Consider the following 14,305-nt stretch of genomic DNA (forward strand, 5'->3'; position numbering starts at 1 on the left):
CCTTTGAAATTCTGTATTGAATTGGTAGATTACATACAATTAGTTTATGTGGAGGAGAATCAGAGCTCTTCTCATATTCTCAAAGAGGTAAATAGTCCCCAAAAAGTGAAGATCTGATGGTTCTAGCAGTGGCCTGGAGAGCAAAGGGGACACACTCCCTGTGGTACCACTAACACATTGGATGGTGTGTGATTAAATCAGGCATGTGTTTCAGACAGGCTTTCTACTGCAGAGCCAGAGTAATAGCAGTGCTAAGGGAGTAGCAGAGAATCAGTGATGCCAGGGTTACTAGTTTTTCTTGTTTGGGGTTTTCTGTTTGTTTCTTTGTTTTGGGGGGTGGTTTGAGACAGGGTCTCACTCTATCACCGAATTTGGAGTGCAGTGGCATGATCAAGGCTCACTGCAGCCTTGACCTCCTGTGCTCAAGCGATCCTCCCCTCTCAGCCACCCAAGTAGCTGGGACTACAGGTGCTTGCCACAAGGCCCAACTAATTTTATTTATTTTTGTTTTGTTTTGTAGAGACAGAGTCTCCCTATGCTTATAGACTAGTCAAGTGATCCTCCCGCCTCAGCCTCTCACAGTACTAGGATTACAGGTGTGAGTTATAAGTTCATTGCAAGTCCACTACATACTTGGGCAGAAATAATAAAAAGAACCATTTTCTCCTGTTGGCATACTGGCCTTTTCCATCATCTCATACTTAACAGTCCTTATTTTTAAAAGTAAAAATAAACCTTTAAGAAAACCTGTCATTCTCTGTAATATTTTGTTGATCTTCCCTCAGATGCACATCTCCTAGCAGGTAACCTTTGCGTTCTTTGAAGCCATTTTGAGTCATCATGCAGTATGATGCCACTTTGAAAGGACTAGCCTAGCTTACTGCCCCTAGACCTTTAATAGCCCCATGAGAGATCATCCTGAGCTTACCAGCTTTGCAACTCCAGAGCGACAGATAGACATCAGGAGTCTCAGTGAGTGTTCAGACGGAGCTGCTGATAGGGTGCTGTTTTTAATAGCAGATTGAGGGTAGGTGTTTATGAGACTGAAGGTGGCTTCCAGGAATGGATTAAGGCATGTGAGAATATTAGGGTACTGAGGGCAGCGGACTGCTTACAGAGATGGAATAGCCAGATTGTGGGGGCAAGTGGAAGAAAGAAATGGCATCATCCCTGCTCAAAATGTAGCATCACTTGCCACTCTTAGGCCACTGGTACTTGTATAGAGATACCTTCTCTAGTAACTACAGTACATCATTTAGCGACTTGATCACATCTGTCAGTTCTTTGAAATAGTTTTACCTTCCATTCTGCCTCTTATTGATTCCCAAAAACCATTAGTGATCTCACATAAATATCTAAACACCTTTTCAGTGCACTAAGGAAGAGAAAGCATTAAGTTAGCTATTTTTTTCACAAATGCGTGAAGGTAAAAAGGCAATTAACCCTGTTTGCATCCCTACTTTGTAGCATTCACTTTATGTGCATCTTGTTTGCTCCTGACAGCTTATGTTTATAGTGGGTGTTATGATCTTTTTTTACATATGAGTAAACAGAGGTTCATGTGGTTTGTAAGTGGGAGAGTTGAGATTCTAATCCAGATCTGATAGTTGCAAACCACACTTCTTCCCCGACACCCACCAGAGAGTGGCAGCACCAGAGGCAGTTCCTAAAGGTTTGCCATGGTAGCAGCCTCTGGAAGAGGACCAGGGAATTTGTCTTCAAGCTGTATTTTGTACTTACAAATATATTGTGTATGTGTTTAGGGTAATTTGGGGAAAGCTGATAAGATTCATGAGGAGGCCGAAGTCCCTGCACATTTGCAAGTTATACCTTGGTGTTTTTCCAGAAGGACTCTATGGGAGTCATTGTACTAGAAATGAAATAAGCAGCTGATAAATGGGTCATTTTTAATTTTCATTTTTTCTTTAAACTATCGATCTTTTTATTCCAATAAAATGTCACAAGTAAAAATAAAGAATCTATGACAGTGTTAACATGGTGGAAGGTAGAGCAAATGAATGGAGAAAAAAAATCCAGGCAAAGGATTAATAATTAAATAATGAAACTCTTAAACTTGAAAATATCTGTGAACTTTAACAAAAAATATGTATAATAAATATGGATGCAAATTCCCTTTGATACTTACATCTGGGAACCCAGGAAAGTGAAGGGAACATATTAAGAAGGAAGCCTCATAGCAACACTGGACTGAGAGTTAAGAGAATCAAGCCTACTTCACCCCTATCCAACCCAACCCTTCCATTAGTAGATCTGGCTCCTTCTTTCCTTCATTTATTCAGAAATGCTTATTGAGCCCTCTATATGTCAGGTACTTTTCTGAATACTAGGGATTTGGCTATGAAAAGGATGAGCAAAATTCCTGTTGCATAGAGCTTACATTTCAGAAGAGAAAATAGATACTAGATAGACAAATCGACATATAAAGTATATGTTTTAGATAGTGATGTTAGAATAAAAATTAAGTAGGCTAAGTGGTGAGAGAGTACCTGATGGGGCCCGGTGGTATGTTTTATATAGACTGCAGGAAAGGCCTCAGTGAGGAGCTCCTTGTGTTGTCTGTACCTTTTAGGACCTTAGTCTCTTCATATATAAAATGAGAGCATTGCTAGGTGATCACTAAATGGCTGCAAAATTCTGTGCTTCCTTTAAGGGACATATCTTTGGGTCAGATAATCTTTTGTATGTATAAGTTATGGTCTTTACTGTCCACTGATCTCAAAATGTAATAAGAATGTTCATCGATTCCCAAGGTTAATTCCATTTTTACATTTGGGGAATTTAAACTGAGAATAAAATGCCTCAGGTTGCATAATAGTAAAATAAGGATTAAAGCTCTCAATTCCTACTACTCTTAATCTGAAAACATCACCCCACCATGTGCTATAATGAGAAGTTGAATTGAAATGTCGGGGCAGTTCAAAGTAGATTAAAGATGTGTAAGCTGTGATGGACTACATATTTACAAATAAGGAATTGGATAAGTATATCCCACTGCACTCATTTACGGCAAGCAAGTAAGCCATGTGATATGCTTTAAACCAGTAAAATAGCAAATTCCCCACAAAAGATCTATAATTTTAATCAAAAGTTTGTTTCAGTCATTGAAATTCTGTTATTGCTGCTTACAAACATTAAAGTCAATCAAAACATCAGTAGCTCTGCAAGATCAATATTTTTAATATGTTTGCATTGCAGTGCTGCAGATTTTTGGCTAATGGATCGCACCCATATTGATTTCTATGGGAAATGTTAGTCTGATACTGAAATAATTAAAAAAAAAAAACAGGGATTATTGGTTTGGAATTTTGAAGGAGATAGAAGTATAAAAATTGGTTATTGACTAAATTGCTTGGGGTGAGTGAACCTTGGGCACTTGCAATAAACTTGTAGCACTCATTCATTACTGAATACTACCTTAGTCCCTGAAACTGAAAAATCAGTCAATAACCTATTATAACAATGCAAATTGTGGTGAAATAACATACTATGCATATAAGAATCACATTTTATCAAAACAGTATGCATAAGTATATGTATGGGCATATTGAAAGTGTCTGCTAAAACATAGTGACTGATTTTGACTTTGAGATTCATGCTGAAGCTCATTTGAATAGCATTTTAAAAGAGATAAACTGCTACAAAATAACAGTAAAAAGAAGCATACAATTATTCTATGAACAATAATGAAAGTGCAAACACTACAGCATGTCAAATGACAGATTCTGTTATTTTGATTCAGAGCAAAATTACAATTGTTATTCTGTTCTCAAAGCATAGGAATAATGTATGCAAGCATTAGATTAGATACAAACACATTCCCCACAATATGAATCTAGTGCGTATTACATTGCTCTTGTTTTTCAGCGTTTGGTTAGGAGAGCCATATTTTCATCTCGAAAGTTTACTCTGTGTTTTCATTTGGTTACCATTGTAAATTTATGAATTCTTTATCTCTCAGAGGCAATCTAGTGTTTTAGAGAGAGAGTATGTTTTTAATGTCTCAATAAAAGTTCTATCCAGGATAATAGTAAGTACTTAGGTGTAGCTGTTACATATTTTGTTATATATTTTTATTTACTGAACTTTAAAATCTGTATGTTATTTACATAATGTGGAAATGTTTATCTGCTTTGAAGGGAACATGGGATTAAGATAAAACTAAAAATTAGTAATCACAACTGTTGCATTATGTTGCCATCTCTATAAGCCTGGTCAGTATTTTCCTTTCATAATAAGTGGGACTCTCTTTATAAATAGAAAATTGATTATGATTCCTTCTGCTGCAGGAGATAGTAACACTCAGATAATAGCATTGGTATTCTATTTCAATTTAGCATTAATCTTTGATCACCATTTTTTTTCAAAATTCCTTTATCCTATTCTGACTACTTTTATCATTATAACTACCATTACCCTAAATTCAGTTGATAAAATCATTTTTCTTCCTTTTCTGTTTAAAGTGTATACCTGAATCTAACTTTTCTCTAATATTCTATGTCTCCCCATCAGTAAAGCTGTTAGGATATTCCGTTTTGATGGATTCAGCCTTAGGGATGATTTATGAGACAGGAAGCTTCAATGTTATCTAATGTTAGGTACATCATACCTGAAAATAACCAAGTTGTACAGTAAAGATATATGCATGTAAGTTGTGTAAATATTCATACAATTTTTGCTAAATTATTCAATGGCTTTCTGCTAAGAATATTATTAGAAAAGTATCAGTGGTCTTAAAAATGATAGGATTCCAATTCCCAAGCCTGCTGTTTCCATATATTTATATACAATTATTCTTTCTTTTGTTTATGTCTAAGAATTTCACCTAGAATTTGTGTTACTTATTATTGTCAAAAAATGTTATCTCCTCACCAGATAGAATTTGTGCAATCCCAGTTGGAATCTCCAGGTGTCTAACTAGTCAAGGAGCTGGACAGAGGGAATACATAGTTCTACAAGGCTCCATAGCCCGCTCCTGCAGCCACATGGGCCTCTGGGCCTCTGTTCTGATCTCATCTAGATTTTTCATCTAGTGTACTAGTGACATTTCTACCTAGAATGGCTGTCATCTAACAACTTTTTAGTAGTTTAGAAGTCACGTAACTTGAAAGTTGGTCCAGAACATCCCTGTTGTCTTTACTGGCAGTCTCAGCAGAAACCAGACTGTTGTCTAACTGTGAAGGTAGTGTCTGAGCACAAGCCTGAAGTTCCAGGGGAGGACAGATTTTTAAATTTATTTGTGGACTCTGGACATTTTGCAAAATCCATTGCACTCAATAGACAGCAGTCAAATTAACAGGGAGCTGGTTCTTCACTTACCGAGAATGTCGAAAGACAGAGGGAAGGGGATTCCAAAGAGCTGTTCCTAGTGCATTCTTTTTATATTAATGGTTAGTGAATACCAGTGTCAGAAGTTCACATCACAGTATGAGTAAGATGGTTTCATTTTAATTTTTAGACAAAAATAGTCTTTCCACATTCTAGGTCATGCTGATAAGAACTTTTTTGAGAAGCAAACTATTCAGATAGTCTGAACCAAGCCTCACCTATACGCAGCTAGAAAATACCTAGAGGCCGGGCGCGGTGGCTCACGCCTGTAATCCCAGCACTTTGGGAGGCTGAGATGGGCGGATCACGGGGTCAGGAGATCAAGACCATCCTGGCTAACACGGTGAAACCCCGTCTCTACTAAAAAATACAAAAAACTAGCCAGGCGTGGTGGCGGGCGCCTGTAGTCCCAGCTACCCGGGAGGCTGAAGCAGGAGAATGGTGTAAACCCGGGAGGCGGAGATTGCAGTGAGCTGAGATCCAGCCACTGCACTCCAGCCTGGGCGACAGAAAAAAAAAAAAAAAGAAAGAAAGAAAGAAAATACCTAGAGGACTGTATTCATTAACAAATTATCACACATGCATGCTGCTCAGAGAGTATGTTTAAGATAGTGGTTAAAAGCACAGGCTCTGAAGCCAGACTGCCTGAGTTTGTTTCCTTTCTGTGCCACTTTTCTATCTCTGTAACTATTGTCAACTTGCCACTCTCTCTGTACTTCCATTCCTTCACCTGAGAACTGATAAGAGTAGGGCTTACTACATAGGATGTTGTGAGGATGTTGTACAGCATTTATTATTTGGTTCTATATTCAGTCTATTCGGATAACTATGCTGTTGGGAGCCAAAATGAAAGACGTTAATTTCTAGGAGTTTTATCTCTAAAATCCTATCTCCTGTAACCTGGAAGAGCTTCTATTCTCTGTCCCTATGGCACCCTGCACCACCCCCACCATAGCATATGTTACTGTGCAGTATCTATTACCTGTCCCACCTACATTAAACTGTAAGCTTCATGAGGACAAAATGTGTGTCTAATAATCATTATTGCTTCAATGCCTAGCATATAGTTTGTACTTGGTAAATATTTATTGGATGAATGTTAAATAAAATGTAATAAAAGCATATCACAAATATTAGGGTGTTCATCTGTAAAATTTTGCTTCGATTAAATTACTTTCCTGGTATTAGCAGAGGCTGACATGCAGTGAGTTATTTCAGCTTGTTTGCATTGGCCTCTGCCTAGAATGAACCACCTTAGATACCTGACAGGCTCACCCCTCATTTTCTTCGGATCTTTGTTCAAATATCACCTTCTCAGTGTTTCCTATCCTGACTGCCTCATTTGAAATTGCATTTCTATCCCTTCTCTGTTCTGTTTCATTTTTATATGGCATTTATGGCAGTCTAGCCTTCTATATATTTTAGCTATTTGTTATATTTGTGATTTGTTGGCCTCAACTACTCCTCACTAGGATGTAAGCTTTGTCAATTTGGCTCACTTGTACATCCCTAGCACCTGGATCAGTGCCTGGCACAAAGTAGACAGGCACTTTAACAAATATTTGTTGAATTAATTAATAAATGTAATGCATTGGGGATGCCAACCTGGAAATAACCGAAAGCAAAATTACCATTCAAGGATAGTCAACAGAGAATTAGAAACAAAAAACTTCAGGCTCCATCTTGAGATCAATTATATATAGTTTTTTACTTGCTAAAGGTGCATACTTCAACCTTCCTGAGCCCTTTAACCCAGCCTCCAAATTCTGAAAATCATTCTTACCAAAATATTCTTCCAAGGGTTATTCTGAGGACTGTATTGCAATTTTTTATAAAATATGTCTGAGACTATATTTTTCAAGTTACATAAGATTCTAGTGTTAGAGGCATTTTTTAAAATGGTTAAACTCTAAAGCAAACTGCTTCTTTAAATATATGGATATGAACTTTCCATAGAGCACAAATGCAAGATCTCTGTAAGGTTTTAATTAAGAATAATTAAAATATCTATATTAAAATATGCTTCATTCTACCAGCTTAGTAGGGGTTTTTATTTCAATAAAAAGTTTGTTTCTTTACATGTTAGCAGCATAAAACACAGCATTGCACTCGTACCAGCAGGGAAAATGTGGTGTGCTGAAGTGGTAAGAAACAATGTGATTTATAAATTAATTCCCTGCATTATTTTTGTTAAAAAATTGTTTCATTAAGAGTAAACTTTCACTTTGTTGGTTAGTTGTTTGAATTCATTATGAGGGCATCATACAAACACAAATTAAACAAGAAAAGTATTTAAGAAGTAAAGAAGAATTGTATTGGGGCAAAATATTTTAAAAACATAAAGGCTTGGTGTCATATGAGGTAAGATTTTTATTCAGTTTGCTGTTTGTAAGATTATTTAGCTATTTAATTATGTCATAAAATGACTTGATAAGAAAGAATGTTTAAACAAAAACTTTAAAGAAGGCGAGCGATTGTTACAGGGATGGGTCAAGAGAGCCAGATACTATATGTACTTCCCAAGCATTTGTAAAGGGGAGAGATATAGAAAGGGTCAAAATCCAAAGGGAAGAGAAAACTAGTAATTATTAGGTCTGATGAGATGAACCTATCCCATTAAAAAAAAAAAGATTTGAGAAGAGAACAGATGGGAAAATAAGTAAACACTAAATAAACATGCTAATAGAGAGATGGATTATCGTTTTTCTCACTAACGATGGGAAGATCTAACTAAACCTGTCCCCCCACCATTTTTTTTTTTTTCTTTTTTGAGACAGAGTCTCACTTTGTCACCCAGGCTGGAATGCAGTGGTGCGATCTCAGCTCACTGCAATCCCTGCCTCTCAGGTTCAAGCAATTCTCCTGCCTCAGCCTCCTGAGTAGCTGGGATCACAGGCATCCACAATCATGCTTGGCTAATTTTTGTATTTTTAGAAATGACAGGGTTTCACCATGTTGGCCAGGCTGGTCTCAAACTCCTCACCTCAGGCAATCCACCCACCTCCACCTGCCGAAGTGCTGGGATTATAGGCTTGAGCCACTGCATCCGGCCACTTGTCCTTTTTTAAAAAGACAGTAATGTGAAGAGAGGAGAGCCATGGATGTGGCAGACATTGTGGTATTTTTGACCCATACCAAAGAAAAAAATCTTTCTCTTGCTACTGCATTCTCCACATTAGTCTCTAAGACAATAGTAAAATCTAAGATCTAAGTATTACCAAGAATGAGTAACACATTGAATCAATACCATCCCCATTCGTGCTGTAATATAATACTTCAAGAAGAAAGGGATGAGGATTGCAAAGGAACTATTGATCTAAGTAATAGAGAAATTTAGGAGACGATGTGATTCTATCTAATCATCAGATCCAATAAGACATTGAGGGATTGAGAAGGAGAGATCCGTTAAACTGAACCTTGAAAGATGGGTAGGATTTGAAGATTCATAGAAAGGAGGAAGATTATTTCAACTAGGGTTGTCAGCATGAGCTAGGGCTTAAAAGTACAGGACGTGTGACATAAACGTTTGTAATAGCAAAAAAGGATGTTGACAGATGCATCGTTAGTATGAATGGAGAAGGAAGAAAATAAAAGTTATAAGTGTGAATGAGATGACAGGGAACAGGCTAAGGAGTTCATTGCGTTTGTGGGATTTTTTATAGATACTTTAAATTCTGGGATACATGTGCAGAACATGCAGGTTTGTTACACAGGTATACACGTGCCATGGTGCTTTGCTGTACCCATCAACCCATCATCTACATTAGGTATTTCTCCTAATGCTATCCCTCCCCTAGTCTTCCACCCCCCAACAGGCCCCAGTGTGTGATGTTCCCCCCGCGTGTCCATGTGTTCTCATTGCTCAACTCCCACTTATGAGTGAGGACATGCATTGTTTGGTTTTCTGTTCTTGTGTTAGTTTCCTGAGAATTATGGTTTTCAGCATCATCCATGTCCCTGCAAAGGACATGAACTCATCCTTTTTTATGGATGCATAGTATTCCATGCTGTTTATGTGCCACATTTTCTTTATCCACTCTGACATTGATGGGCATTTGGGTTGGATCCAGGTCTTTGCTATTGTGAACAGTGCTGCAGTAAACATACACGTGCATGTATCTTTCTGGTAGAATGATTTATAATCCTTTGGGTAGATACCCAGTAATGGGATTGCTGGTCAAATGGTATTTCTGGTTCTAGATCCTTGAGGAATTGCCACACTGTCTTCCACAATGGGTGAACTAATTTACACTGCCACCAACAGTGTAAAAGCGTTCCTATTTCTCCACATCCTCTCCAGCATCTGTTGTTTCCTGACTTTTTAATGATCACCATTCTAACTGGCGTGAGATGGTATCTCATTGTGGTTTTGATTTGCATTTCTCCAATGACCAGTGATGATGAGCTTTTTTTCATATGTTTGTTGGCCACATAAATATATTCTTTTGAGAAGTGTCTGTGCATATGCTTCACCTATTTTTTGATGGGATGGTTTTTTTCTTGTTAACTTGTTTAAGTTTTTGTAGATTCTGGATATTAGCTCTTTATCAGATGGATAGATTGCAAAAATGTTCTCCCATTCTGTAGGTTGCTTGTTCACTCTGATGATAGTTTCTATTGCTGTGCAGAAGCTCTTTAGTTTAATTAGTTCCCATTTGTCAATTGTGGCTTTTGTTGCCATTGCTTTTGCTGTTTTAGTCCTGAAGTCTTTACTCATGCCTATGTCCTGAATGGTATTGCCTAGGTTTTCTTCTGGAATTTTTATGGATTTAGGTCTTATGTTTAAGTCTTTTATCCATGTTGAGTTAATTTTTGTATAAGGTGTAAGGAAGGGGTCCAGTTTCAGTTTTCTGCATATGGCTAGCCAGTTTTCCTAACACCGTTTATTAAATAGGGAATCCTTTCCCCATTGCTTGTTTGTGTCATTTTTGTCAAAGATCAGATGGTTGTAGATGTGTGGTGTTATTTCCAAGGCCTCTGTTCTGTTCCACTGGTCTACAGATCTGTTTTGGTACCAGTACCATGCTGTTTTGGTTACCATAGCCTTATAGTATAGTTTGAAGTCAGGTAGCGTAATGCCTTCAGCTTTTTTCTTTGTGCTTAGGATTGTCTTGGCTATGTGAGCTCTTTTTTGGTTCCATATGACATTTAAAGTAGTTGTTTCTAACTATGTGAAGAAAGTTTATGGTAGCTTCATAGGTATAGCATTGAATCTATAAATACTTTGGGCAGTATGGCCATTTTCACAATATTGATTCTTCCTATCCATGAGCATGGAATGTTTTTCCACTCGTTTGTGTCCTCTCATTTCCTTGAGCAGTGGTTTGTAGTTCTCCTTAAAAGGGCCCTTCACATCCCTTGTCAGTTGTATTCCTGGGTATTTTATTTTCTTAGTAGCAATTGTGAATGGGAATTCCCTCATGGTTTGGCTCTCTGTTTGTCTATTATTGGTGTATAGGAATGCTTGTGATTTTTGCACATTGATTTTGTATCCTGAGACTTTGCTGAAGTTGCTCATCAGCTTAAGGAGACTTGGGGCTGAAACGATGGGGTTTTCTAAATATACAGTCATGACATCTGCAAACAGAGACTATTTGACTTCCTCTGTTCCTATTTGAATACCTTTTATTTCTTTCTCTTGCCTGATTGCCCTGGCCAGAACTTCCAATACTGTGTTGAATAGGAGTGGTGAGAGAGGGCATCCTTGTCTTGTGGCAGTTTTCAAAGGGAATGCTTCCAGTTTTTGCACATTCAGTATGATATTGACTGTTTGTCACAAATAGCTCTTATTATTTTGAGATACGTTCCATCAATACCTAATTTTTTGAGAGTTTTTAGCATGAAACGGTGTTGAATTTTGTCGAAGGCTTTTTCTGCATCTATTGAGATAATCGTGGTTTTTTTCATTGGTTCTGTTTATGTGATGCATTATGTTTATTGATTTGCGTATGTTGAACCAGCCTTACATCCCAGGGATGAAGCAGACTACATCGTGGTGGATAAGCTTTTTGATGTGCTGCTGGATTTCGTTTGCCAGTATTTTATTGAAGATTTTTGCATCGATGTTCATCAGAGATATTGACCTGAAGTTTTCTTTTTTGTGTTGTGTCTCAGGATGATGCTGGCCTCATAAAATGAGTTAGGGAGGATTCCCTCTTTTTCTACTGTGTGGAATAGTTTCAGAAGGAATGGTACCAGCTCCTCTTTGTACCTCTGCTAGAATTCAGCTGTGAATCCATCTGGTCCTGGACTTTTTTTGGTTGGTAGGCTATTAATTACTGCCTCCATTTCAGAACTTGTTATTGGTCTATTCAGGGATTTGACTTCTTCCTGGTTTAGACTTGGGAGGGTATATGTCCAGGAATCTATCCATTTCTTCTAGATTTTCTAGGTTATTTGCATAGAGTTGTTTATAGTATTCTCTATAGTGGTAGTTTGTATTTCTGTGGGATCAGTGGTGATATTCCCTTTATCATCTTTTCTTGTGTCTATTTGTTTCTTTATACTTCTCTTCTTTGTTAGTCTGGCTAGCAGTTTATCTATTTTGTTGATCTTTAAAAAAAAAAAACAGCTCCTAGATTCATTGATTTTTTTTTTTGAAGGGTTTTTCATGTCTCTGCCTCCTTCAATTCTGCTCTGATCTTAGTTATTTATTGTCTTCTGGTAGCTTTTGAATTTGTTTGCTCTTGCTTCTCTAGTTCTTTTAATTGTGATGTTAAGGTGTCGAGTTTAAATCTTTCCTGCTTTCTCTTGTTGGCATTTAGTGCTATAAATTTCCCTCTAAACACTGCTTTCGCTGTGTCCCAGAGATTCTGGTACGTTATGTCTTTGTTCTCATTGGTTTCAAAGAACTTACTTATTTCTGCCTTAATTTTGTTATTTACCCAATAGTCATTCAGGAGCGGGTTGTTCAGTTTCCATGTAGTTGTGCTGTTTTGAGTGAGTTTCTTGAGTTTCTTAATCCTGAGTTCTAATTTGGTTGCACTGTGGTGTGAGAGACTGTTTATTATGATTTCCATTACTTTGCATTTGCCGAGGAGTGTTTTGCTTCCAATTATGTGGCCAATTTTAGAATAAGTGTGATGTGGGGTTGAGAAGAATGTGTATTCTATTGATTTGGGGTGGAGAGTTCTGTAGATGTCTATTAGGTCTGCTTAGTCCAGAGCTGAGTTCAAGTCCTGAATATCCTTGTTAATTTTCTGTCTCGTTGATCTATCTAATATTGACAGTGGAGTGTGAAAGTCTCCCACTATTATCGTGTGGGAGTCTACGTCTCTTTATAGGTCTCTAAGAACTTGCTTTATGAATCTGGATACTCCTGAATTGGGTGCATATATATTTAGGATAGTTAGCTCTTCTTGTTGCATCTATCCCTTTACAATTATGTAATGCCCTTTTTTGTCTCTTTTGATCTTTGTTGGTTTAAAGTATGTTTTATCAGAGACTAGGATTGCAACCGCTGCTTATTTTATTTTATTATTATTGTTATTATTACTTTGCTCTCCATTTGCTTGGCAAATATTCCTCCATTGCTTTATTTTGAGCCTATGTGTGACTTTGTCTGTGAGATGGGTCTCCTGAATACAGTGCACTGATGGGTCTTGACTCTTTATCTAATTTGCAAGTCTGTGTCTTTTAATTGTGGCATTTAACCTGTTTACATTTAAGGTTAACCTTGTTATTTGTGAATTTGGTCCTGTCATTATAATGCTAGCTGGTTATTTTGCCCATTAGTTAATGCAGTTTCTTCATAGTGTCGATGGTCTTTACAATTTGGTGTGTTTTTGCAGTGGTAGGTACCAGTTTTTCCTTTCCATATTTAGTGCTTCCTTCAGTAGCTCTTGTAAGGTAGGCCTGGTGGTGACAAAATCTCTCAGCCTTTGCTTGTCTGTAAAGGATTTTATTTCTCCTTTGTTTATGAAGCTTAGTTTGGCTGGATATGAAATTCTGGGTTGAAAATTCTTTTATTTAAGAGTGTTGAATATTGGTCCCCACACTCTTCGGGCTTGTAGGGTTTCTGCAGAGAGATCCACTGTTACTCTGATGGGCTTCCTTTTATGAGTAACCTGACCTTTCTCTCTGGATGCCCTTAACGTTTTTTCCTTTATTTCAACCTTGGTTGAATCTGACGATTATGTGTCTTGGGGTTGCTCTTCTCGAGGAGCATCTTTATTGTGTTCTCTGTATTTCCTGAATTTGAATGTTGGCCTGTCTTGCTAGGTTGGAGAATTTCTCCTGGATAATATCCTGAAGAGTGTTTTCCAACTTGGTTCCATTCTCCCCATCACGTTCAGGTACACCAGTCAAACATAGGTTTGGTCTTTTCACATAGTCTCATATTTCTTGGAGGGTTTATTCATTCCTTTTCATTGTTTTTCAATCTTGTCTTCATGCTTTATTTCATTAAGTTGATGTTCAATTACTGATATCCTTTCTTCTGCTTGATCAACTTGGCTATTGATACTTGTATATGCTTCACGAAGTTCTCATGCTGTGTTTTTGAGCTCCATCAGGTCATTTATGTTCTTCTCTAAACTGATTATTCAGTTAGCAATTCCTCTAACCTTTTCTCAAGGTTCTTAACTTCCTTGCATTGGGTTAGAAGATGCTCCTTTAGCTCGAAGGAGTTTGTTATTACCCATCTTCTGAAGCCTACTTCTGTCAATTTGTCAAACTCATTCTCTGTTCCATTTTGTTCCCTTGCTGGCCAGGAGTTGTGATCATTTGGAGGAGAAGAGGCATTCTGATTTTTGGAATTTTCAGCCTTTTTGCAGTGTTTTTTCCTCATCTTTGTGGATTTATCGACCTTTCGTCTTCGATGTTGTGACCTTCAGAAGGGGTTTTTGTGTGGTCGTTCTTTTTGTGGATGTTGATGCTATTCCTTTCTGTTCATTAGTTTTCCTTCTAACAGGCCCCGCTGCTGCCGGTCTGCTGGAGTTTGCTGGAGGTCCACTCCAGA

The 14,305-nt window shown here is 37.6% G+C and overlaps 1 protein-coding gene across 14 annotated transcripts in view; it reads left to right on the forward strand.

The window, feature by feature from the left end:
• FAM172A (family with sequence similarity 172 member A) overlaps positions 1 to 14,305 on the forward strand; it is a 483,877-nt gene that overhangs the window by 387,292 nt on the left and 82,280 nt on the right. The gene's annotated exons all lie outside the window — the stretch shown is intronic.

This window comes from Macaca thibetana, chromosome 6 (genome assembly GCF_024542745.1).
Source record: "Macaca thibetana thibetana isolate TM-01 chromosome 6, ASM2454274v1, whole genome shotgun sequence".
In the NCBI taxonomy this organism is placed as follows: domain Eukaryota; kingdom Metazoa; phylum Chordata; class Mammalia; order Primates; family Cercopithecidae; genus Macaca; species Macaca thibetana.